Source organism: Thermobia domestica, chromosome 18 (genome assembly GCF_964235325.1).
Source record: "Thermobia domestica chromosome 18, izTheDome1.hap1.1, whole genome shotgun sequence".
NCBI classification, from domain to species: Eukaryota; Metazoa; Arthropoda; class Insecta; order Zygentoma; family Lepismatidae; genus Thermobia; species Thermobia domestica.
The window spans coordinates 138,206,512-138,231,461 of record NC_137471.1 but is presented as its reverse complement, the minus strand read 5'-3'; the positions used below and the strand labels follow the sequence as shown (position 1 = coordinate 138,231,461).

At 34.7% G+C, this 24,950-nt stretch overlaps 1 long non-coding RNA gene across 1 annotated transcript; it reads left to right on the top strand.

Annotated features, from left to right (window-relative positions):
* The first annotated feature begins 263 nt into the window (after positions 1–263).
* Positions 264–24,933, top strand: LOC145675615 (uncharacterized). Its single transcript, XR_014129165.1, has 2 exons — positions 264–665; positions 24,749–24,933. It is a non-coding gene; the product is annotated as an uncharacterized LOC145675615 (long non-coding RNA).
* Positions 24,934–24,950: the final 17 nt, after the last annotated feature.

The following is a 24,950-nucleotide window of genomic DNA, read 5'->3' as shown; positions in this document are numbered from 1 at the left end:
TAGTAGTTCTTGGAACTGTGTGGTATTTGTAACATAATATTCAATTATGTACGTTAAAATTGTTACCTATGATTAATTACAGCACAATGATTGTTTCATGTTGTGTAAATACAACTGACATCCTGTTTCTCGTATTCATATCTTCTGGAAGCTCTATTTTAACAACAATAAATTGTTTCTTTATCAACGTTAATGGAAATAAATACTATGCGTTTCTGAAGAATGCAACAATAGGCTTAAGAATTTCAATATAACCATGACAGTCCAATGACCTAATCCTCCTGGAATCTTAGGTCATCGCTGTAATTCCGAATTTCCTGTTTGGAGTGCTTTCAACCTCAAGACTAGTGGTTACGTGAATCACCTGATTTACATACATAATATCCTGTTTATAGGATTCATATAGACTACACAGGTTCACAGTCAGATCTTGTATAGTTCTTCAGGTAACTCGTGTACTATGAAGATAATGGCCAAGGCTCCAGAAATTCTAGCCCTAACATCAACACTGGATCAAATGGAGAAGGCAAAAACTTCCATGCCCATCAAAAAAGTATTGCATGAAGAAGAGCCGAACCCCATCACGAAAAGGATCATCAGATTCATGAAAGCAGCTTACATAATATTACTAGTTCTTCTGTTCATCGTAATGGCGTCTGGCATCCGTAAGTATTCAGTTACTTTATTTTAAGCTAATTGAATATATAGAACTCAAAAGTTAGAATTTATTTCATGACATTTTTAATCTAACTAGATGTTGCGTCCAAGCTTTACGACAAACAATAGCCGTCCCACTATCTCGGCCCACTGAACCCTTTCATCTGGCTCGCCTGATCCGTTATTGGAAATGTATTTCTTACGTAATCTCTTGAACCGACTTTAAAGTTTTCCTGGACAATTGACATCCACTTTGAAAATTCTTCCACTTTGGAACATCCAGTGTACCACGAAACACTGAGAAACAAATTCAATATATGCGCGGTCATGTTTTCCATTAACCCTTGTGTATTACCGTGAAAAATATAGCATAGGAAATACCGTGGGGTGCCTGAGAGACCCCAGTTAAAAATAAGTAATTATTGGTGTTTCGTACAGCAATTTTATACAGATACATCTTAAACCGGAATAGCTAAGTCATATCATCTTCTTGGGATTGTTGCTTGAAGTAACGGGCTTTTCTTTGTAACTAAACGGCGTGACAAACGTCTTGGCATTTGAAGGCGGCTCTCCAAGTTCCCTTTAAAAGCTGCTAGCAAATGAGAGGCCAGCGGTATTGCCACGTTTATTTTGTACACATCCACGTCTATCCCCTGCCACTTGATCGCGCCTTAGTTTGTCTGCTAAGCACCCGGCAACATTGCGTCAGAGCTTGCGTTTTATTCGTTTAGCTGAAATGCCAAGATGTTTGTCACAGGCTTTAGCTTTCTTAAAGCGCAATTTCATTCCCATCCAACGATGGACGGGTCTCAGAAGGTAACGCCTTCTCTGGGCCATGAGCATTCATTTATTGGTAGTTTCATTGGGAGATGAGTATAAGGATGTTTTTATTTCTTAATAGAGACTTGGTTACTTGTTTTTTTTTTCATAAGCTGTTAAAAATGTAACTAGGTTTCAAGTTATCTATTGCTTCACATAACAACCTTACGGAGAAAGACAAGACCGCAATGAAACGTAATGTAAGAAAACTTTCTTTTTGCTGCACACCCAACTTACTTCATTATGTCAATAATGAAGTAATTTTCGGGAACAATACATTAGTAATTCCTACCATATATTGACCATTATGCAAACTATTAATTTTGCTAGTTTGGTAAGAGGAAACAAAAAAGAGAAATAATTGATTACTTACATGGGTATTGCCTTGGGATCCTTCTACGACCCAGAGACAAACAACTTTTTTTTTTTTTACATAAAAGAAAAACAAAAGGAAATGATATTTTGTGTAAACATTTAACTTTTCTTTCGTAAGTAAATGTTTTAGTTATGGGAAGAGTTTTTGTGTGCCTGTGCTGTTAGTGTACTTTGAAAGAGTTTCTTCATCAAATATGGCTATTCAATTCTTGTGAAAATGTTATATATTGTCTCGCACTGCTCTTGACGCCAGTAAGTCCTCTGTGATTGGCCCACCGTCTGTTCTTACTTGCACACGATTGCCTTACACTATAGGTTAAAACCGTGATTTATTTAAAAAAAAATCTAATTCTTTACACTTAACTAATGTATTTATTTGTTTATTTGGCTTTACTCACCAACCAACCATGGCTTCAGTAAAATAATGAAGCTGGGGAGAGATCAATTCTTGGAATCCGGAATCCATACCAAGAACCATTTGTCGTCTCCTATTACCATTCTTGTTCTATGGGAATCAAGATTCTAACTAAAAGTGATAGTTGATTTCTACCACTTTTGATTGCAATAATGTTAGAGGAATACGTTCCGAAATATAATCTATTCTTATAGTACTGAATTCAATTCAAAAGCCCGCTTCTCGCTATTTATTACCATTTTTCACTATGGTGATCAGTGTTGAAGCCAAGGATGTTATAAAATAGAGGATCTGTCTATACAACAAAATCGTAAAGCCATATGTCACAGTTTCGCCACGCCCATTCCGCCCGCTCCGCTCACTAAGATCGCAATGTTTTGAGCCAACATTTATGGCGGAAACTACAGTAGCCAGTCAGACATGCCGATGGTTAGTTTTTTGGAGGGGGGTGCTTCATTTAGTTTATAGGGTGAAGATACATATGGGCAGATCCTCTATTGTATAACATCCTTGTTTGAAACCTAAAAACAGATTTTTACTACTTCTGGTTTGTTGAGAAAGGTCGAGATGAAAGTTACTCTTAGTATATTCAATCTATGCCGAAAAGTCATTTCTCTTTCTATCTCTTGATTTTTGCTCTGGGAGATAAATATTGAAACGGGAAGTAGTAGTAAATACATACTACTTCCGGTTTTAGTAGAGAGATACAGGCGAAGATGGTACCTTTCTTCAGGTGTTGAAAAGGTTCTAAGGAAACAAAATAAACGCTTTTCGTTATCTCTGTTCGTTTTTGGTGTATGACAATCGACGTTGAAATCGGAAATGATTAAATACTACCACTTTCAGTTTAAACAGATGATTAACGGAGAAGATATAACTCATTGTTGGAACGCTGAATCAATTCCGAAAGATCCATTGTTGCAATATCTTGCGCTTCTGTTCTATGGAGACCAATATTGAAATCGGAAGTAGCAGTCAATTTCTACTACTTTTAGTTTTAGAAGAGAGATACGATTGAGGATGGTATCTTTTCTGCAGACGCTGAATCTATTCCAGAAAACCACTTGTCGCTACCCCTTACTGTTTTTCTTCTATTGAGATAAACGTTGAAACTGGGCATGGATAATTCCTGCCACTTCCGATTTCAATAAAGGATTATTGGTTGAGATGAAACTGGAAATGGTTAATTCCTGTCACCTACGATTTCAATAAAGGTTATGTGGTTGAAATGAAACTGGGAATGGTTAATTCCTGCCACTTCCGACTTGAATAAAGGTTATGTGGTTGAGATGAAACTGGAAATTTTTAATTCCTGCCACTTCCGATTTGAATAAAGGGTTATGTGGTTGAGATGAAACTGGAAATGGTTAATTCCTGCTACTTCCGATTTGAATAAAGGGTTATGTGGTTGAGATGAAACTGGAAATGGTTAATCCCTGCCACTTCTGATTTTAATAAAGGGTTATGTGGCTGAGATTAAACTTACTCTTAGGGCGTAGAATAGATTTCAAAGCACCGCTTCTCGATATCTTTTACGAATTTTGCCTTATGGCGATCAGCATTGAAAGTGAAAATCGTTAATTTCTACCACTTTCGGTTTAACTGAGGTTAACGGAGGAAATAGAACTCATTGTTTGGAGTTGAATCGATTCCAAGAGACAGTCTATCGGTATCAGTTACTGTTTTTGCTCTGTGGAGATCAACCATGAAACCAGCAAATTCCTACTACTTGCGTTCTAGCAAGGAGAAGCGGATGTAGATGGCATATTTCCTTAAGACGCTGAATTAATCATAGAAAACCGCTTGCCGCTATCTGTTGTTGTTTTTGTTTTTATGGCGATCAACGTTAAAACTGGAAATCGTTGATTTCTTCGACTTCTGGTTTGAGCAGAGAGTCAATGAATGAGATGGAACTTATTAGTAGGGCGTTGAATCGATAGCTCAAGTGGTAGAGCGTTGGCTTCGCATTCGGGAGGTCGTTTGTTTCGTTTCCCGCTGCTGACCATCCTGACTAGGGTTTTCCAGGGTTTACTTCAGTCCTACCAGGCAAATGCCGGGATGGTATCTACTGAAACAGGCCCTGGTCGATACCTTCCCAAATCATTTCCATTGTTGTTGTTGTTAGATATCCAGTGCAAAATGGCCTTTGAGCTGTATCAGGTGATTGATAAATGAAACATGGCTTCCCAATATCTCTTTAAATTTTTACTCTAATACCTATCGATAGACAGGCAGACACAGCCGTTCTATAATATTTCCGAAACTTAAGCATAGCGTAGTATGAAAGTCTAATTACTAAGTATGCAGTAATTGCAAATTTGGAGGGAAGTAATCAATCTTTATTGATTATTGGAGCGAAGTTTCTCTGTACTCGATTTAGGTATTTTTTTTTTATTCGGATACTCTACCGAGATACCTGAACCATTCTTCAACAAATTTGATCTGTGATTAGGGAGAGCGTGCTGAGTGTCGTAAGGGGTTGTATGTCCCAATCAGACATAACATTGAGGAATAATCATCGAAAAACGGGATACCCATAGACTTAACATTAGAAAAGTATTTGGCGCGCGAATTCACATTATAAACAACGGAAAATAGAATCTTTACCATTAGAAATTAGGCGAAGCTTTACGTTTTTTTCTTCGAACACAATTTTTTAAAGTGAAACTTCTCTTTACTTTATTTAGGCGTTCGTTTGTGAGGATACTCTTCCGAGATACTACTGAGCATATTTGTAGAACATTAAATTAAAAAAATTCATCCCATTTTTTCGTCTTCACCAGAAAGTTTCTGCTTTAATACCATCCATCAACTGTAGCCTCTTTTGTTCCCATCCTCTCTTGCCCGCTACCATAGCTTCTAGCACTCCCTTCACGATACAGTTCCTTCTCAGCCAATGTCCCAACCAGTCTATCTTCCTCTTTTTAATTACACCTAAAATTAGATACATAAGATTTGCAGATGATATGGCGCTTGTTGCAGAATCTGAAAAGAAAATCAATAAAATGTTAGAAAAAAATGGCAAACGGCTTTGAAGAATATGAGATGAAAATAAATGTTAGAAAGACAAAAGCCATGGTGATTGGAACGAAGGGGCCTGTGTCAAATATAAAAGTAGGAGGGGAGAAAATAGAACAAGTGAATAGTTTTCGATACCTGGGTAGTATTCTTAGTAGTGACATGAAGTGCGAACGTGAAATAAAAGCAAGGATAGGAATGGCAAAAGAAGCCTTTAGGAGGAAGAAAAGTCTGTTTGTGAGACCTTGAATAAAGAGTTGAGAAAAAGACTCATAAAATGCTTCGTGTAAAGTAGTGTACTGTATGGGGCGGAAACGTGGACATTACGTAAAGGTGATGAAAATCGACTGGAAGCCTTCGAAATGTGGGTGTGGAGAAGAATGGAAAGAATTAGTTGGGTCGAGCGCAAAACGAATGAGAGAGTGTTAGAAATGGTGGGCGAGAAAAGAACACTTTTAGCTATTATTAGGAAGAGGAAGAGAAACTGGTTGGGACATTGCCTAAGAAGAGATTATATCATGAGGGACTTCCTAGAGGGTATGGTGTCGGGAAAGAGAGGGAGGGGGCGAAGGAGACTACAATTAATGGCTGATATAAAAACAGAAAGATCATACGCGAAGACGAAGAAGTTAGCGGAGGACCGTGGAGCATGGAAGCTTCTCAGCTGCGGCAAGTGACCTGCCAATAAAGGCAGAATACCTATGATGATGATGATGATGAATTACACCTAAAATTGTTCTTTTCTCCCGTACTATTCCTAACACTTACTTAATCATTTTTCTTAAGACAGAGCTTGCCTTCTCTATTGTTCTTCTAGTAGAAGGAAATATATGTAGATAGATACTAACAAAAATATAAATAGGTATATACATATATATTTATGGGAAAACTAACTATGCGTCGTTTTATTTTATTTTATTTTTTTATTTCCTTTCAATACTATATTTGTTTAAATTTTATAGTTGGGGAAAGCGGTGCAGGTATGGATTTGGGAAGTGAGTAAATGTTAAAGATTTTCTCAAAAATTAGACCATATCGATAATATAGAGGAGAAACGGTGAAGCTTCGTAAGTTACAATTTGAAGAAAGTGAATTTAACTGTAATCCTGAGCTCTCTCTTACATCTAATTGATTTAACAGGTGAATATCCGTGAATCATCATCCTTTAAAAAAATAGTACTGATTCAAGAATACTCTGAATCCATTGAAAACTTTGAAATTATTAGGCTAGTTCACTCGTTTTCTATTGAAATGGACGTTTATTTTTCTTTTCCTGTCCTCTCAACATTTTACCCCTGAATGACTGCAACCCACATAACTCTAAAGCTTGGCGTGATTACATATATGGAGTTGTCTACTTTCAGTCAGATCTATCAGGTGAGTAAAAGAAAAATACTTTTCTGGTTAGCTAAAAATACGTAGATGTCTTTAATCGGATAGGCATTAGAAGACATTACAATTAACAAATGTGTAGAAGGTAATACGAGTCAAATGGCCACCGTGGATCTGTTGAGCTACGCTAATTTCTTATGGAGATTTGAGATCATATTTTTCACAATATTGACTGTATGACGCTTTGATACAATCATTCAGCTCATCGTTCGTTTGTGGTGAGAGGGACCTGGGATTTATTTTCTGGTAACTGCAAAGGAAATTCAGCTCTCAGCTTGGCTACCAGACGATATTAATATTTCGTTATTGAATTCTGCACCTCAATTTCCTTTCTTAGTTCTCACATGATTGATTCTTGGATTCCTACGCCCAATTTTTCAACATATCTCTTCAAACTGTCTAAAACAGTTGCTTTGTTACTTTCTCTTCATTATTACTAGTTACATAGTTTATAATATGGTTGCGAAACATGGTCTCTTACTCTGAGGGAAGAACGTGACTAAAAGTATTTGAGAATAAAATCTTGAAGTGAATATTTTGACCGGGAACGGGAACGGGGAATGGCGGAAACTTCATTAAAACAAGGAACTGCATAATTTATACCGATTACCAAATATTCTTAGGGATATCAAGTCTAGGAGGCTCAGCTTGGCAGGTAATGTAGCCAGAATGGTTGAAAGTAGGAACGCTTTGAAGGTTTCTCCAAGCGGAAAACGTCCATTAGGAAGACTTAGGCACAGATGGGAGGACAGTATTAAGATGGATCTCACAGAAATAAGGAATACAAAATAGAAACTGGATCCAATTGGCTAAGGATAGAAGTCAGTGGAGAGCTTTTGTGAACGCGGCAATGAACCTCTGGGTTTTATTGGCCATAGAGTTAGTTACATAATTATTCTTCCTAGATACCTATCTAATTCCACTGCTTTCTTCTTGTTTGTTTACATTTTTCTAAAATTGTTCTTTAGAAAAAAAATATAAACATTCATCTTCGCCATTACATATACGTTTATAATACAGTTCTCTGATTCGCTGGATTTTCCTTTCGCTTTGTATTTTCCTATGCGTAGATTATTTTTTTTCCTTCCGTGCAGCTTGTCTGCTCTTTCACTTTCTTACTTCCGCAATTACTTCTTGTGTAGTCCAGGGCTTGTCACCTCTATTCTATTCAAAGTACCATACAGTTTCCTGTGCAGCGTCATTCACATATATTTTGAAATGTTCTCATCTTCCCCTAGTTTCTGTTTTTGTTTTCTGTGAATCGAAATACTTTTCCTCAAATTTTACCGAGTCTACTTCAATTTTTCAACTCTTTCAATACAATTTCTTTGTTTCCTAGCTAGCCAATGGAAGATAGGAATCTGCGCAGATCCTGTCCCAGATAGAAATTTTTGCGTTACTTAAATTATTCCAAAACATGTTCTATATCATTATTGGTATATTTATTTGTCAAAAGTATATCTGTGCCTTTGTACCGATTGAAACACATATTCTCTGAAAAATAATACTACACAACTGCTGAAAAAGGTTTCCCCATACCCTAACCGCTTTTATGAGTTACTCGTAAAATTAATGGAATCCTTGATGAGAAGCTGATAAAAAATACTCTCAAAAATATATAAAAAATATTTAAATCATTAACCCATATTAGATATTAAATATTATACTGTGACATGCTAAGGGGCTTCCTTAATCTTCCATACGCTCTTTGAAGAACACAAAACGTTACTGTCTTGAAAATGAAATAAACTCAATTAAAGGTTAAAAAGTAAACAGGTTATAAACACAATTAAAATGGATACATCAGGAGGATATACTAGACCCACCCCGAAGATGAACTGTACATATTGCAACAGCGCAGAATAAATTTACTGGCGACCTAGCTTACGGTCAACTAAAGTCCACCCTTTGCGACAACACAGACCCACACTATATGCGACAACTTCCGTCCTTTTCGTACAATACGCTTCCCGACCTTATCTAAGGAATAAATCCACTATGTAGAAAATCACAATTAAATCCATAACGAAATGAAGAAAAAGATTTAATTGAAACTATACCTAGTATCTAAGAATGTACTATTCTCATGAAATATCTCAATTCCTCTTCTTCTCCCTTCTTGACCTTCCACCGTACTATTCCAATATTCCACACTATGAATTATAAATGGATGTATCGTCTTACATTTTCTCTTGTGGACTTCCTTCTCTTTTCCTTTAACTCATCGAGAAACAGGTTGTGCAATTAGACTCGCTTATTATAAATTATACAAAAATGTCTAGGGGAATTTATCTCTTAATTACCTTAATCTCTCGGGTACAATTTTTTAGATATAGAAATCATAGAAAACCTTTACATTTTATCAGATTATTTACTAATTAAAAATGTTTTGGTTTATGAAATTCTAAGAAAACTCTTAATTGTTCCTGACTAGAATTCTTAATTTAGTGTGTCTTTGTAATTTATTTATAAAACACTAATTGGGGTGGGTTTATGGAGTTACTAACTCGCGTTCACTTACAAGCTGTTAGTACACTCCTTAATCACAAATTTCGCATCACTGCAAGAACTTATAACTCAGAAACTACTTAAGTCTCAGTAATGCAATTTTACTCACTTGTTACTGAAGAACTATAATCTATTTTGTGCAAATTTGAGATTTTTCCCTTCTGTCCTTCCTGAGATGTTTGATGGTGAAAATACATCATTTTCGAAAATCTGCAATTTTAAAAAAATCCAAAAAATCAAGTATGATTCTCAGATCTGAAACTCGTTTGGGACGTTGTCTATTATGCAGTCTCTATGCAGACAAAATATTGAAGGTGAGTCTAATATATTTCGTTTCAAAATGTACATTCCAAAATGGCAATTTCTAGGTTTCCAACCTCAATGTTCAGAGCCTTCTCTTTTGATTTTCTGAAGTACGTTCCAATGTGCACAAAACACAGAATATTGTCCATTCCATTATCTTTAACATGGTTTTGGTTTGAACTCATAATCTTTAAAACCTAAAAAGTGACAGCGTTTAACGGAATCCTCTGAAAAGTGCGAAATACGCTCAGGCGCCTATACAAAATGGCTGCTACAAACAAACCTGCGCGACTAAAAAATAAATGAATTCCCATTTTCAACTCCTTGAATGTGGTACAATCTTAGATTAAAAAAAATGAAAAATAAATAAATTTTGTCAGCAACCTTTGACCTGGAAATTGGTCGATTTCACTTGGATTGGCCAGTTAGGCAATATGGATAAATTTAAAATATTAGTTTCTGTGATAATTATGATTACTAGTACTAAACCAATAGAAAAATAATTTTAGAGTGACAAATTAATCTGAAATTTATCTGAAAGTTGCAACCATTTATGTGTATTACGTACTTAAAGCAACAAGATTTAATTCTACTTTTTAGTTTTTAATTTCTGGTAACATCCCTTTTTATTCTTTGTATATTTTTCGAATAACTCAAAAAAGAGATTATCTTATTTACATATACACACATATACCGCACAAGTGAGTAAATTTGAGCAGCGAGACATATATTAAAGGGTTGAGTATGTGAAACTTCCGTTCGTTATTATTACAGACTAGCAGAATACCCGTTTTTCGCACGGGGAGAATACGTTTCATTTTGGACACAAAAAGCACTAAAACTGTCACCAATAAACTTATGGAATCCCAAAACTACAAATTCGACATTAATATCGGTAATTTTCAATTATCTTTACATGTCACCATTCCCCCTTGGAGTACTAATGGGACTGACTTTGGATTTAAACGACCAGAAGTGTCACTGTTGACCTCAGTGATCCCGAAAACTATCGATTCGACACTAATATCTGTCATTTTTCCCTCTCCCCTTTCCTCAAAATGCACCTTCAAAGTGAATTTAAAAAACCATCCCGAACCTCATCTATGTTCAAAATTTTATCGAGATCGGTAAAATTTCCAAAAAGTTTGAAGCCATTAATAAAAAATAATTTGTTCGGAAATATTAGCAAAAGCCGGAAAATATAATTTAAAAACTATTTCTTCGTCTGATGTTAGTGATCTTTCTTGCTGTAACATGTTTGCAGCATTATACAATCGCAAGGGCACCCATCATGGCGGGGGCAAGGTGCGGCGCTCGCCTCCCCCTTTAGAGGCAATTGTGCAACCTATTTGTTGCAACAGAACACTTCAGTAGTAGAAAATGGATCGATCTGGCTCAGTTTTAATCAACTCACAAGCCCCTGGGAAATTGACCACCGTGCACCGTGAGCCCACGGTCTTTTACGACCTCCATTTTAGGGGTGAATTTGTTCCCTTTTACGAGCACTTTTAAGGGGGTGTATTCGTTCTCTTTTACGACCTCCATTTTAGAGGGTGTACTCGTTCCCTTTTATGAGCACTTTTTCAACCCTTATTTTAACATAGGAGATAACACATAAGATTACGAACACATAGAAGAGCACATAAGAGTACGTAACATAACAAGGGTGTATTCATTCCCTTTTATGAGCATATTTTCCAACCCCTATTTTAACATAGGAGATAACACATAAGATTACGAACACATAGAAGAGAAGATAACACATAACACTACGTAACACACAGCAGAGCAGATAATACATAAGAGTACATAACATAACAAGGGTGAACAGCAGAACAGATAATACATAGCACAGCTAATAAAAGAACATGGCATATTTTCCAACCCCTATTTTAACATAGGAGATAACACATAAGATTACGAACACATACAAGAGAAGATAACACATAACACTACGTAACACACAGCAGAACAGATAATACATAGCACAGCTAATAAAAGAGCATGGCATATTTTCCAACCCTTATTTTAAGATAACAGAAATTACACTGAGTACGTAACACACAAGGGTGTATTCATTCTCTTTTATGAGCATATTTTCCAACCCCTATTTCAACATGACAGAGACTACGAAACATGGCGGACATAGCACAAGGGGTGTATTCATTTTCTCCACACCTAATTGAACATAGCAGAAATTACACTGAGAGTACGTAACACACAGCAGACCAGAGAATACATCAAATTCATTCCCTTTTATGAGTACATTTTAAGGGTGTACTCGTTCTCTTTTATAATTACTTTTTCAACCCCTATTTTAAGACAATGAATACCTATGTAACATAGCAATTCGATACGCTCTTTGAACCGTTTTGGATGAAACTCAGCATATGGGGGGTTTTCGACCATGCTGATTACAAATATCATACTTATTTTTACCTGGGTCTGATAGTTTATGTGGCATACACCCTTTCTATGACACTTAAAACCCAATAACTCGAAAACGGAGTCACATACTCAGGTGCTGTTTCCACATTGAGTAATAGGTCATTAGATACCACAAGTTCCAAAATAATGACCATCGAGGTCAAAGGTCAACATACTTAAAACCTAATAACACGAAAACTGAGCCACATATTGAGGTGCTGTTTCCACATTTAGTAATCGGCCACCAACTAGTACAAGTTCAAAAATAATGATCATCGAGGTCAAAGGTCAACATACTTAAAACCTAATAACACGAAAACTGAGCCACATATTGAGGTGCTGTTTCCAAATCTAGTAACTGGTCATCAACTACTACAAGTTCCAAAGTAATAACCATCGAGGTCAAAGGTCAACACACTTAAAACCTAATAACTCGACAACTGAGACACATATTGAAGTGCTGTTTCCAAATCTAGTAACTGGTCATCAACTACTACAAGTTCCAAAAATAATGATCGTCGAGGTCAAAGGTCAACATACTTAAAACCTAATAACACGAAAACTGAGACACATATTGAGATGCTCTTTCCACATTTAGCAATTGGTCATCAGGTACTACAAGTTCCAAAATAATGACCATCGAGGTCAAATGTCAACATACTTAAAACCTAATATCTCGAAAACGGAGCCACATATTGAAGTGCTGTTTCCAAATCTAGTAACTGGTCATCAACTACTACAAGTTCCAAAATAATGACCATCGAGGTCAAAGGTCAAAATACTTAAAACTTAATAACACGAAAACTGTCCACATATTGAGATGCTGTTTCCAAATCTAGTAATAGATCATCAACTACTACAAGTTTCAAAAATAATGGTCATCGAGGTCAAAGGTCAATCTCGTAAATGAAACAACATATTGAGATAACGTTGTGTGATCTATTCAATTTTGTACAAAGCAGAAAAAAAAGTGAAGAAGGAATAAATTTGAGTGGCTTATTTACTTTTGTTTTAATGAGAAAGAAATCAAAGGAACACAATTTTAACTAGCGCAGACTTTCTGTACCTTTTTGGGCTATTCAAATGGATTAACAAGAAAGCAAGCAAAGATATGTCATATTAACTAGCTATGTATTATTTAAGCAAAACGAAGGGCTACATTTGAGAAAGCGAACATGGACCATTTTACTCAAATTTGGATGGAGTATTCATCTTTGTATGAACCAAAAAAAAATGAAGAAGGTTCAATATTTCTATACAATTTTGTACTACTCAAATAAACGAAATTTTATTTTTGTATCAATCACAAGAAAATCAAAGAAGGGTTTTTTATACCTTTTTTGTGCTATTCAAATAATAGAGGGAACAAATTTCAGTGGTCTATTTTATTTTTTGTACCAATCAGAAGAAAAGCAAAGATATGCCATTTTAACTATTTAAACAAACGAAAGGATACATTTGAGTGACCTATTCAATTTTGTACCAACGAGAAATGCCATTTTGTTCTAATCAAATAAAAAAAAACGAAGAAGGATCATTTTAACTCACTCAGACTTTTATACCATTTTGTACTACTCCAATAAACGAAGGAATACCAGTAAAAAAAGAAGTGAAGATTAGGTGGATTATTTTCTTTTGTACCAACTAGAAAAGAGAAGAAGAGCTACTTTATGTAACTTTTGAACTACTGAAATGTTCTATTTTTGTATCAATCAGAAAAACCCGAAGAAGGATCATTTTAACAAGTTCATAATTTCTGTAACGAAAGAATAATTTCGATGTTCTACTTTTTATACCAACGAGAAAAAATGAACTAGCTGAATATACGAAAGAATAAATTTAAGTGACCTATTCAATTTTGTACCAATGAGAAATGTCATTTCAACTGGCTCATAATTTTACTACTCAAATAAACAATGGAGTATTTAGTTTTGCACCATTTTGGAGTATTCAAATAAACAAAGGAATTATAATTTGTGTCAACTCTAAAATCAATTAAACGAAGTAATGCATTTGAAAAAACCGAAGTTGAGTATTTTATACCATTTTGTATTATTTCAACAAACAAAGGAATAAGCAAAAAAAGGATCATTTTATATCATTTTGAACTAGTCTAATAAACGAAGGCATAAATATGAGTGAGCTATTTAATTTTGTAGCTGAGTATTTTAACGAAAGAACAAAATTGTACTAACCAGAAAAAACCGAAGAAGACCCATTTTAACTAACTGAGAATTTCTGTATCTTTTTGTACTATTTAAACAAACTATGGGATAAATTTGAGTGACCTGTTTTTTTGTACTAACCAGAAAAATCGAACAAGGTCCAATGTAGCTAACTCAGAATTTATATACCTTTATACTAGCTCAATGAACGAAAGAACAAGTTTGGGTGTTCTACTTTTCCATTTTAACTTGCTGAGTATTTTATACCATTTTGTACTACTCAAAGAAAAATCGAAAAAAGACCTTTTTAACTAGCGCAGAATTTCTGTAACACAAAAATTAATTTGGATGGAGTAACAAGAAAGAAAGCAAAGATATGCCATATTAACTATTTACATAAACGAAAGAATAAATTTGAGTGATCTATTCCATTTTGTACCAAGGAGAAATGCCATTTTTATCTAGCTTAGAATTTCTAGTGCATGTTGTATTATTTAAACAAAACGAAGGGCTAAATTTGAGAAAGCGAACCTTTGTATGAACCAGAAAAAAAAAGTAAAGAAGAACCATTTTAACTAACTCAGACTTTTATACCATTTTGTACCAATCAGAAGAAAATCAAAGAATGGTCATTTTAACCAGCCAAGCAGAAAAAAGGAAAGAATTAACACTTTGTACTAACTAGAAAATGAGAAGAAGGATCAGCATTCTAACTTTTTGTGCCATTTATTGGGGTGTCCTATTTCCTTTTGTACCAACGAAGACCATTTTTAACTGACTTAGAATTTTATACCTTTTTGAAAAAATTTGTATCAAATCGAAAAAAGCAAGGAAATACCATTTTAAATAGCTCAGCATGTTACAGCTTTTTGTGTTTTTGGTCTACTCAATTTAAACAAACAAAGGAATAAATTTGTGTGACCTATTCACTTTTATAGCAAGCAGAAAAAGGAAAGAATAAATTTGAGTGGCTTAAGCAAAGAAGGTCAATGGTAACTAACCTATTGAAGAATGAATAAATTTTGTTTGCAATTAAAAAAGCGGAGAAGGTCTACTTTCTGTACCAAGCATAGAAAAACAAATTTGTTTGAGCTATTCACTTTTATAGCAAGCAGAAAAAGCATGAAAAAAAGGGAAGAAGGTTCATTATAACAAGCTAGGTATTTTTATACCATTTTGTATTACGGGTGGTCTATTTCATTTTTGTAACAATCAGAAGAAAACAGCTCAGAATGTTATACCTTTGTGATGCTACATTTGTATTATTTTTGTGTCATCCAGAGAACAATTTAAATTGCCTCTCCCTTCACTAAGAAAGGCTCATAAAATATTGAACGTGAGATTTAACAAACCAGAGTTGAGCCATAATTGTGTGGAACAGACTACATAGCAATTAGCGTAATATCATGCATGGCCATTTTTGATCACAGCAGAAGAAGAGATATCAAAGTAAGAAAAGCAGATATTTAAACAACGTTATGAATGCGTTACCTAACAGGTGTATTGCCTATTGCTCAACGATTCAATTATTTTTTTAAATTTTCTTTCCTCGTCTAAGTCAAAAAAGACAAATATATATTTTTGCATTTATGTATTTTATTATAATGGAATATAAGTTTATGGAGTATATGTGGAAATAATAGAACATACATCATGATGTTATATTGCCTTGAAACATATTATTAAACACGGAGAATGCATAGAATGCTTGTATTGTAGATATATTAAATTATTTATTTGATTTGTTTTTGCTGAAGAGCAGAAAAAATGACTAGCAAGGATATTGTTTATGTTTCACCTAGAGAAAAAGAAATTCAGCGTGAAAACGAGAAACCTATACTGTTTATCGAGCCGTCTGACCCCGATTTGCCAGATGAATTACGTGATAAAGTGAGAATCATATATCCAACACAAGAAATAGAAGAAGTGTATTATTTTAGACGCTATAATAGATATAATGATGAAATACTCCCGGAAAGTGATGATGACAGTGTTTCAAAAATTTCCTGTTTTGAACTGGAAGCTAATGAGTGCGAGTGTACTAGTGAAACTATTAGTGATACATGTGTTATACAATTATTTAATGAGTATACACCAAATTCAGTATTATTATGTAAAGCATGTTCTAAACATAATGAGAATGAAAAAGATCACAACTGTTTGCTGCAATATGATTACGAATTATTGCAAAAGGTGTGGACGATCTTAATTAAACGTGAAATGAGAGAGAAAATCTATAAACTTTATTTAAAGAAGCATTTTAAAAGTTGTAATATTAAGAACACTTATACTTTGGAGAAAAAATTTAATCTGGTATATGAATACATTACAGATTGTGATTATTATATCAACAAAATAGTAGAAATGTTTTTAGAGAAAGATAAACAATTATTTAATTCTGTAAATGAACACTGAGCCCACTGCAGCATATGCATTTGTTTGTGAATGAATAGAAGAATTTGAACTGTTAACTGGATCAATTTGTAGTACTGTAATATTACAAACATTGGACTCTGGCAACTGAATTGTCAGGGAGAGGCAATTTAAATTGTTCTCTGGATGACACAAAAATAATACAAATGTAGCATCACAAAGGTATAACATTCTGAGCTGTTTTCTTCTGATTGTTACAAAAATGAAATAGACCACCCGTAATACAAAATGGTATAAAAATACCTAGCTTGTTATAATGAACCTTCTTCCCTTTTTTTCATGCTTTTTCTGCTTGCTATAAAAGTGAATAGCTCAAACAAATTTGTTTTTCTATGCTTGGTACAGAAAGTAGACCTTCTCCGCTTTTTTAATTGCAAACAAAATTTATTCATTCTTCAATAGGTTAGTTACCATTGACCTTCTTTGCTTAAGCCACTCAAATTTATTCTTTCCTTTTTCTGCTTGCTATAAAAGTGAATAGGTCACACAAATTTATTCCTTTGTTTGTTTAAATTGAGTAGACCAAAAACACAAAAAGCTGTAACATGCTGAGCTATTTAAAATGGTATTTCCTTGCTTTTTTCGATTTGATACAATTTTTTTCAAAAAGGTATAAAATTCTAAGTCAGTTAAAAATGGTCTTCGTTGGTACAAAAGGAAATAGGACACCCCAATAAATGGCACAAAAAGTTAGAATGCTGATCCTTCTTCTCATTTTCTAGTTAGTACAAAGTGTTAATTCTTTCCTTTTTTCTGCTTGGCTGGTTAAAATGACCATTCTTTGATTTTCTTCTGATTGGTACAAAATGGTATAAAAGTCTGAGTTAGTTAAAATGGTTCTTCTTTACTTTTTTTTTCTGGTTCATACAAAGGTTCGCTTTCTCAAATTTAGCCCTTCGTTTTGTTTAAATAATACAACATGCACTAGAAATTCTAAGCTAGATAAAAATGGCATTTCTCCTTGGTACAAAATGGAATAGATCACTCAAATTTATTCTTTCGTTTATGTAAATAGTTAATATGGCATATCTTTGCTTTCTTTCTTGTTACTCCATCCAAATTAATTTTTGTGTTACAGAAATTCTGCGCTAGTTAAAAAGGTCTTTTTTCGATTTTTCTTTGAGTAGTACAAAATGGTATAAAATACTCAGCAAGTTAAAATGGAAAAGTAGAACACCCAAACTTGTTCTTTCGTTCATTGAGCTAGTATAAAGGTATATAAATTCTGAGTTAGCTACATTGGACCTTGTTCGATTTTTCTGGTTAGTACAAAAAAACAGGTCACTCAAATTTATCCCATAGTTTGTTTAAATAGTACAAAAAGATACAGAAATTCTCAGTTAGTTAAAATGGGTCTTCTTCGGTTTTTTCTGGTTAGTACAATTTTGTTCTTTCGTTAAAATACTCAGCTACAAAATTAAATAGCTCACTCATATTTATGCCTTCGTTTATTAGACTAGTTCAAAATGATATAAAATGATCCTTTTTTTGCTTATTCCTTTGTTTGTTGAAATAATACAAAATGGTATAAAATACTCAACTTCGGTTTTTTCAAATGCATTACTTCGTTTAATTGATTTTAGAGTTGACACAAATTATAATTCCTTTGTTTATTTGAATACTCCAAAATGGTGCAAAACTAAATACTCCATTGTTTATTTGAGTAGAAAATTATGAGCCAGTTGAAATGACATTTCTCATTGGTACAAAATTGAATAGGTCACTTAAATTTATTCTTTCGTATATTCAGCTAGTTCATTTTTTCTCGTTGGTATAAAAAGTAGAACATCGAAATTATTCTTTCGTTACAGAAATTATGAACTTGTTAAAATGATCCTTCTTCGGGTTTTTCTGATTGATACAAAAATAGAACATTTCAGTAGTTCAAAAGTTACATAAAGTAGCTCTTCTTCTCTTTTCTAGTTGGTACAAAAGAAAATAATCCACCTAATCTTCACTTCTTTTTTTACTGGTATTCCTTCGTTTATTGGAGTAGTACAAAATGGTATAAAAGTCTGAGTGAGTTAAAATGATCCTTCTTCGTTTTTTTTATTTGATTAGAACAAAATGGCATTTCTCGTTGGTACAAAATTGAATAGGTCACTCAAATGTATCCTTTCGTTTGTTTAAATAGTTAAAATGGCATATCTTTGCTTTTCTTCTGATTGGTACAAAAAATAAAATAGACCACTGAAATTTGTTCCCTCTATTATTTGAATAGCACAAAAAAGGTATAAAAAAACCCTTCTTTGATTTTCTTGTGATTGATACAAAAATAAAATTTCGTTTATTTGAGTAGTACAAAATTGTATAGAAATATTGAACCTTCTTCATTTTTTTTTGGTTCATACAAAGATGAATACTCCATCCAAATTTTGAGTAAAATGGTTCACGTTCGCTTTCTCAAATTTAGCCCTTCGTTTTGCTTAAATAATACATAGCTAGTTAATATGACATATCTTTGCTTGCTTTCTTGTTAATCCATTTGAATAGCCCAAAAAGGTACAGAAAGTCTGCGCTAGTTAAAATTGTGTTCCTTTGATTTCTTTCTCATTAATACAAAAGTAAATAAGCCACTCAAATTTATTCCTTCTTCACTTTTTTTTCTGCTTTGTACAAAATTGAATAGATCACACAACGTTATCTCAATATGTTGTTTCATTTACGAGATTGACCTTTGACCTCGATGACCATTATTTTTGAAACTTGTAGTAGTTGATGATCTATTACTAGATTTGGAAACAGCATCTCAATATGTGGACAGTTTTCGTGTTATTAAGTTTTAAGTATTTTGACCTTTGACCTCGATGGTCATTATTTTGGAACTTGTAGTAGTTGATGACCAGTTACTAGATTTGGAAACAGCACTTCAATATGTGGCTCCGTTTTCGAGATATTAGGTTTTAAGTATGTTGACATTTGACCTCGATGGTCATTATTTTGGAACTTGTAGTACCTGATGACCAATTGCTAAATGTGGAAAGAGCATCTCAATATGTGTCTCAGTTTTCGTGTTATTAGGTTTTAAGTATGTTGACCTTTGACCTCGACGATCATTATTTTTGGAACTTGTAGTAGTTGATGACCAGTTACTAGATTTGGAAACAGCACTTCAATATGTGTCTCAGTTGTCGAGTTATTAGGTTTTAAGTGTGTTGACCTTTGACCTCGATGGTTATTACTTTGGAACTTGTAGTAGTTGATGACCAGTTACTAGATTTGGAAACAGCACCTCAATATGTGGCTCAGTTTTCGTGTTATTAGGTTTTAAGTATGTTGACCTTTGACCTCGATGATCATTATTTTTGAACTTGTACTAGTTGGTGGCCGATTACTAAATGTGGAAACAGCACCTCAATATGTGGCTCAGTTTTCGTGTTATTAGGTTTTAAGTATGTTGACCTTTGACCTCGATGGTCATTATTTTGGAACTTGTGGTACCTAATGACCTATTACTCAATGTGGAAACAGCACCTGAGTATGTGACTCCGTTTTCGAGTTATTGGGTTTTAAGTGTCATAGAAAGGGTGTATGCCACATAAACTATCAGACCCAGGTAAAAATAAGTATGATATTTGTAATCAGCATGGTCGAAAACCCCCCATATGCTGAGTTTCATCCAAAACGGTTCAAAGAGCGTATCGAATTGCTATGTTACATAGGTATTCATTGTCTTAAAATAGGGGTTGAAAAAGTAATTATAAAAGAGAACGAGTACACCCTTAAAATGTACTCATAAAAGGGAATGAATTTGATGTATTCTTTGGTCTGCTGTGTGTTACGTACTCTCAGTGTAATTTCTGCTATGTTCAATTAGGTGTGGAGAAAATGAATACACCCCTTGTGCTATGTCCGCCATGTTTCGTAGTCTCTGTCATGTTGAAATAGGGGTTGGAAAATATGCTCATAAAAGAGAATGAATACACCCTTGTGTGTTACGTACTCAGTGTAATTTCTGTTATCTTAAAATAAGGGTTGGAAAATATGCCATGCTCTTTTATTAGCTGTGCTATGTATTATCTGTTCTGCTGTGTGTTACGTAGTGTTATGTGTTATCTTCTCTTGTATGTGTTCGTAATCTTATGTGTTATCTCCTATGTTAAAATAGGGGTTGGAAAATATGCCATGTTCTTTTATTAGCTGTGCTATGTATTATCTGTTCTGCTGTTCACCCTTGTTATGTTATGTACTCTTATGTATTATCTGCTCTGCTGTGTGTTACGTAGTGTTATGTGTTATCTTCTCTTCTATGTGTTCGTAATCTTATGTGTTATCTCCTATGTTAAAATAGGGGTTGGAAAATATGCTCATAAAAGGGAATGAATACACCCTTGTTATGTTACGTACTCTTATGTGCTCTTCTATGTGTTCGTAATCTTATGTGTTATCTCCTATGTTAAAATAAGGGTTGAAAAAGTGCTCATAAAAGGGAACGAGTACACCCTCTAAAATGGAGGTCGTAAAAGAGAACGAATACACCCCCTTAAAAGTGCTCGTAAAAGGGAACAAATTCACCCCTAAAATGGAGGTCGTAAAAGACCGTGGGCTCACGGTGCACGGTGGTCAATTTCCCAGGGGCTTGTGAGTTGATTAAAACTGAGCCAGATCGATCCATTTTCTACTACTCACTTCATATTGGTAGGCTTGTATGTAACTGTAATTAATGCATGTAACTGTAATTGTAACTTCTGTACGTAATTAATGGACATAGGCCTAACAGAAATAAGTGCAGACTATTAATTTTCTATTAGCTGAACCTGCGCTCTCTACACAGCGCATCATTCACATATGAGCATGAATCTCCTTGTCATTCCTCATATCTACATGTCTCTTTACAGATACAAGAGAAGAACGCCTTCATAAAAATCGGCAAGGGGTATCATAAGGGGAAAATTTAGAGGCAATTGTGCTTCTGAAGATCGAAAACCCAATAGATATTTTAGAATAGTTACCGCAAAATTTCAGATTACATTTGAAATGTCTCTTATACTTGTCGCCCTTGGAAACCACAACATGGGCGGCCCCCCTTTCGAATAACTCAAAAAGAGATATGATCTTATTTACACATACACACATATACGGCACAAGTGAGTAAATTTGAGCAGCGAGAAATATATTAAAGGGTTGAATATGTGAAACTTCCGTTCGTTATTATTACAGACTAGGAGAATACTCGTTTTTCGCACGGGGAGAATACGTTTCATTTTGGACATGAAGGCAGAGGCGGATCCAGGGGGTGGCGATCGGGTCGATCGCCCCCCCAGAAGAGGAAACTTTCTTATTTTATATATATAAATAAAACCCATCCCAAAGTTTGGAGCCCTTAAATGTAGCAGTATGAAAACCCACCGCCCCCCCAGAAGTCGGTCCTGGATCCGCCCCTGCATGAAGGACACCAAAACTATCACCAATGAACTTATCGAGCCTCAAACCTATTAATTCGACACTAATGTCAGTAATTTTCAATTACCTTTACCTGTTCCCGCCCCCTCTTAGGAGTACTAATGGGACTGAGTTTGTGGATTTAAACGGCAACTTCTGTTCATCTCAGGGACCCCGAAAAGTATGGATTCGACCGCCATTTTCGATCATGTATATATCTATATCTATCTTCCTTCCACTCTCTCTCTCTCTCTCTCTCTCTCTCTCTCTCTCTCTCTCTCTCTATATATATATATATATATATATATATATATATAGTTTTTTAATAATAAAGGTGCCGGTATGCTGGACCTCACGTTCATAATGGTTAGAAAGTTGGAAAGTTGGTTGCATACCTTTCAGGGTAATACTACTACTACTACTACTACTACTACTACTATTACTACTACTACTACTACTAATAATAATAATGAGGATAATATATAGCACGATTAGCTCCCAATTTTCAGACTTCAAACCCTACACTTTTGAGTAGGACAGGATTTTCATAAAAGATTATTGAAATATAAGCACGTACGCAGCAATTTTTTCGGAAGAAAAATGGAATAAAATCTTTAAGTTTTACAACCCATGCTTATGATGGTTAGGCTAAAGGAGACGGTGATAATGAGAAATGAATGAAATGGTGGAATGAAGAAAGTGGAAGGAAATGGGAGAATCCCGAGAAAACCCACGAGGTGTTTGACCACCACAAAGTCCTTACGGTGCTAGCTGGGATCGAACCAGGGACCCCAAGCACCGGAAGTGAACGCTCTACCACTGAGACACCGCGTCCCCTATTTATTTCAAAAGGGTCAAAGGTATTCGGGGGGGTTCAAGCTCAATTTGAGGATAAATTATATTAAAATTTGTAACTTGCCCCTAGAATTAGACTAAACTTGCACAAAAATCAGGATTTCGGGGATCCGAATCTCTAAATTCCATCCCCTACGTTCGTCTCTGTTGAAATGTCTATGTTTTATAGCCTATTCCATACAGGAACGTAAATTACGAAAAGACAGCATAATATTTTAAAACATGGTTCATAGAATAAGAAATGTACTCACATGGTCCTTGGCAATTTTAAAAACAGCGACTATATTTCTTGTCATGTCTGGAGATAACTACTCGACGTTCCTTTACACACTACACACTTATACGTGCGTTTAAGATTCAATTAAAATTTTCATAATTCAAAAATATTTACAACTTTCTTGTCTGCCACACCACGCAACATATCACACAACCAACTAAATAAAAGATACCTCATTGCAGAAAACTCATCCCACGACGTTTTTGTGTCCCCGAAACCAAAGCAGTTTGCAAAATGCTCAGATTCACAGGATCTCTTGAGCCGCTGTGGTCGGAACGTCAATCTTTTTCACCTATAATTGAGCACAAACTCGAGAGCGCGACGAGTTGAAGTTGCTTCTCAATGTGGAAGAAAAGAAAGATTTTAGACAGAAAGCTTGGTTTACTAAATTGCTTTTCTCAACGTGTCCGCAAGCAACAAAGTGAGCGGGCTTCGATATCCAAAGAAGTTTCTGCCAAAGCATACAAAGAAGCAATAGCACAATAGTTTCGATAACATCTGTGTGGTCCTTCGGTAGGCTACACATCCCGTAAGAAGCCAAATTCTAAATTGTAAAATTGGTAGGAGGAAAAGGTAGACTGCACCCGTGGCCAAAACAAAAGACTCGTAGCCGGCTTGTATAGATAATTGAATACTGCATCTTGAATGCACATTTCTATTTACTGAATGCCCATTTGTGAATGAGAGAGAGAGTCTGACTTTTGCTCACCGTCCACTTTTGCATTATTGCTTTATTTATCTCAGGAATTCAACCCTCAACTTTCCATCTCTAATGGCCATTGAATTAGCGACAGACAAATTTGTTGGGAGACATCAGTCTCTTCAGGAAAAAGAATGTGGTCGGTTCAGAGCCTTTATGGTTTATATTACAGTGCTCAAAAGGAATGAACAAAGGGAAGCGGGAGGACGTACCAGGGAGGGAAAGATCCCTGAATATTATTAACTGGCTTCAAGGATTAAGAAAGATTTGCAGCTCTTTCTAGTGAAAGAAAAAAGGAAAACGAAAACAAACAAACAAAATACTGACTTTCAATAAACCTATACATTTACTATTTGGTATTTTTTTTAAGTTTCTCGTCAACCTATTTTTAAGACAGAAAAGGAAATATTCCGCTACCATTAAAAGGTGCCAATATGACGTACCGTTGCGTATCGACAGAAAGATCGACACACACACACACACACACACACATATATATATATATATATATATATATATATATATTCTCCCTTCCGCCAAGTTGAATTGGGATTTAAACGGCCGGAAATGTCACTGTTCATCTTAGCGACCCCGAAAACTACCGATTCGACACTAATATCGGTCATTTTAAATAATTTTTATATACCTCCTCCCTCCTCCAAGTTGAGGGGCTGAATTTTGATTTAAATGGCATCGGAAGTGTCATTGTTCATTTCAGCGACCCTGAAAATTGTGGATTCGACACTAATATGTCATTTTCCCCTCTCCCCTTCCCTCAAGTTGCACCTTCAAAGTAAAATGATAAAAACCATCCCGAACCTCGTCTATGTTGAAAATTTTATCGAGGTCGGTCTGATGATTCAAGAATTATTAAGTTAGAAACATAGTCAGTTTCATTTTGATTGTAGTAGATAATCTGTCGCATTAGAAAACATGTATTTGTTTACATACAGGATTTTGTACATAAAGTTTATATAAATGTCTATATTAAAATATCAAATAATAGTAATTATATGTTTCAGTGCATGAATATTAGTGAAATTTGCCTAACAAAACTTCACCAGAACAAAGAGCATATTGAGAACTCAGTTTTATTCAAGACACCTATTTGTTGCAACAGAACACTTCATATTGATAGGCTTGTATGTAACTGTAATTAATGCATGTAACTGTAATTGTAACTTCTGTAATTAATGCACATCCACGAATAAAGGACATAACAGA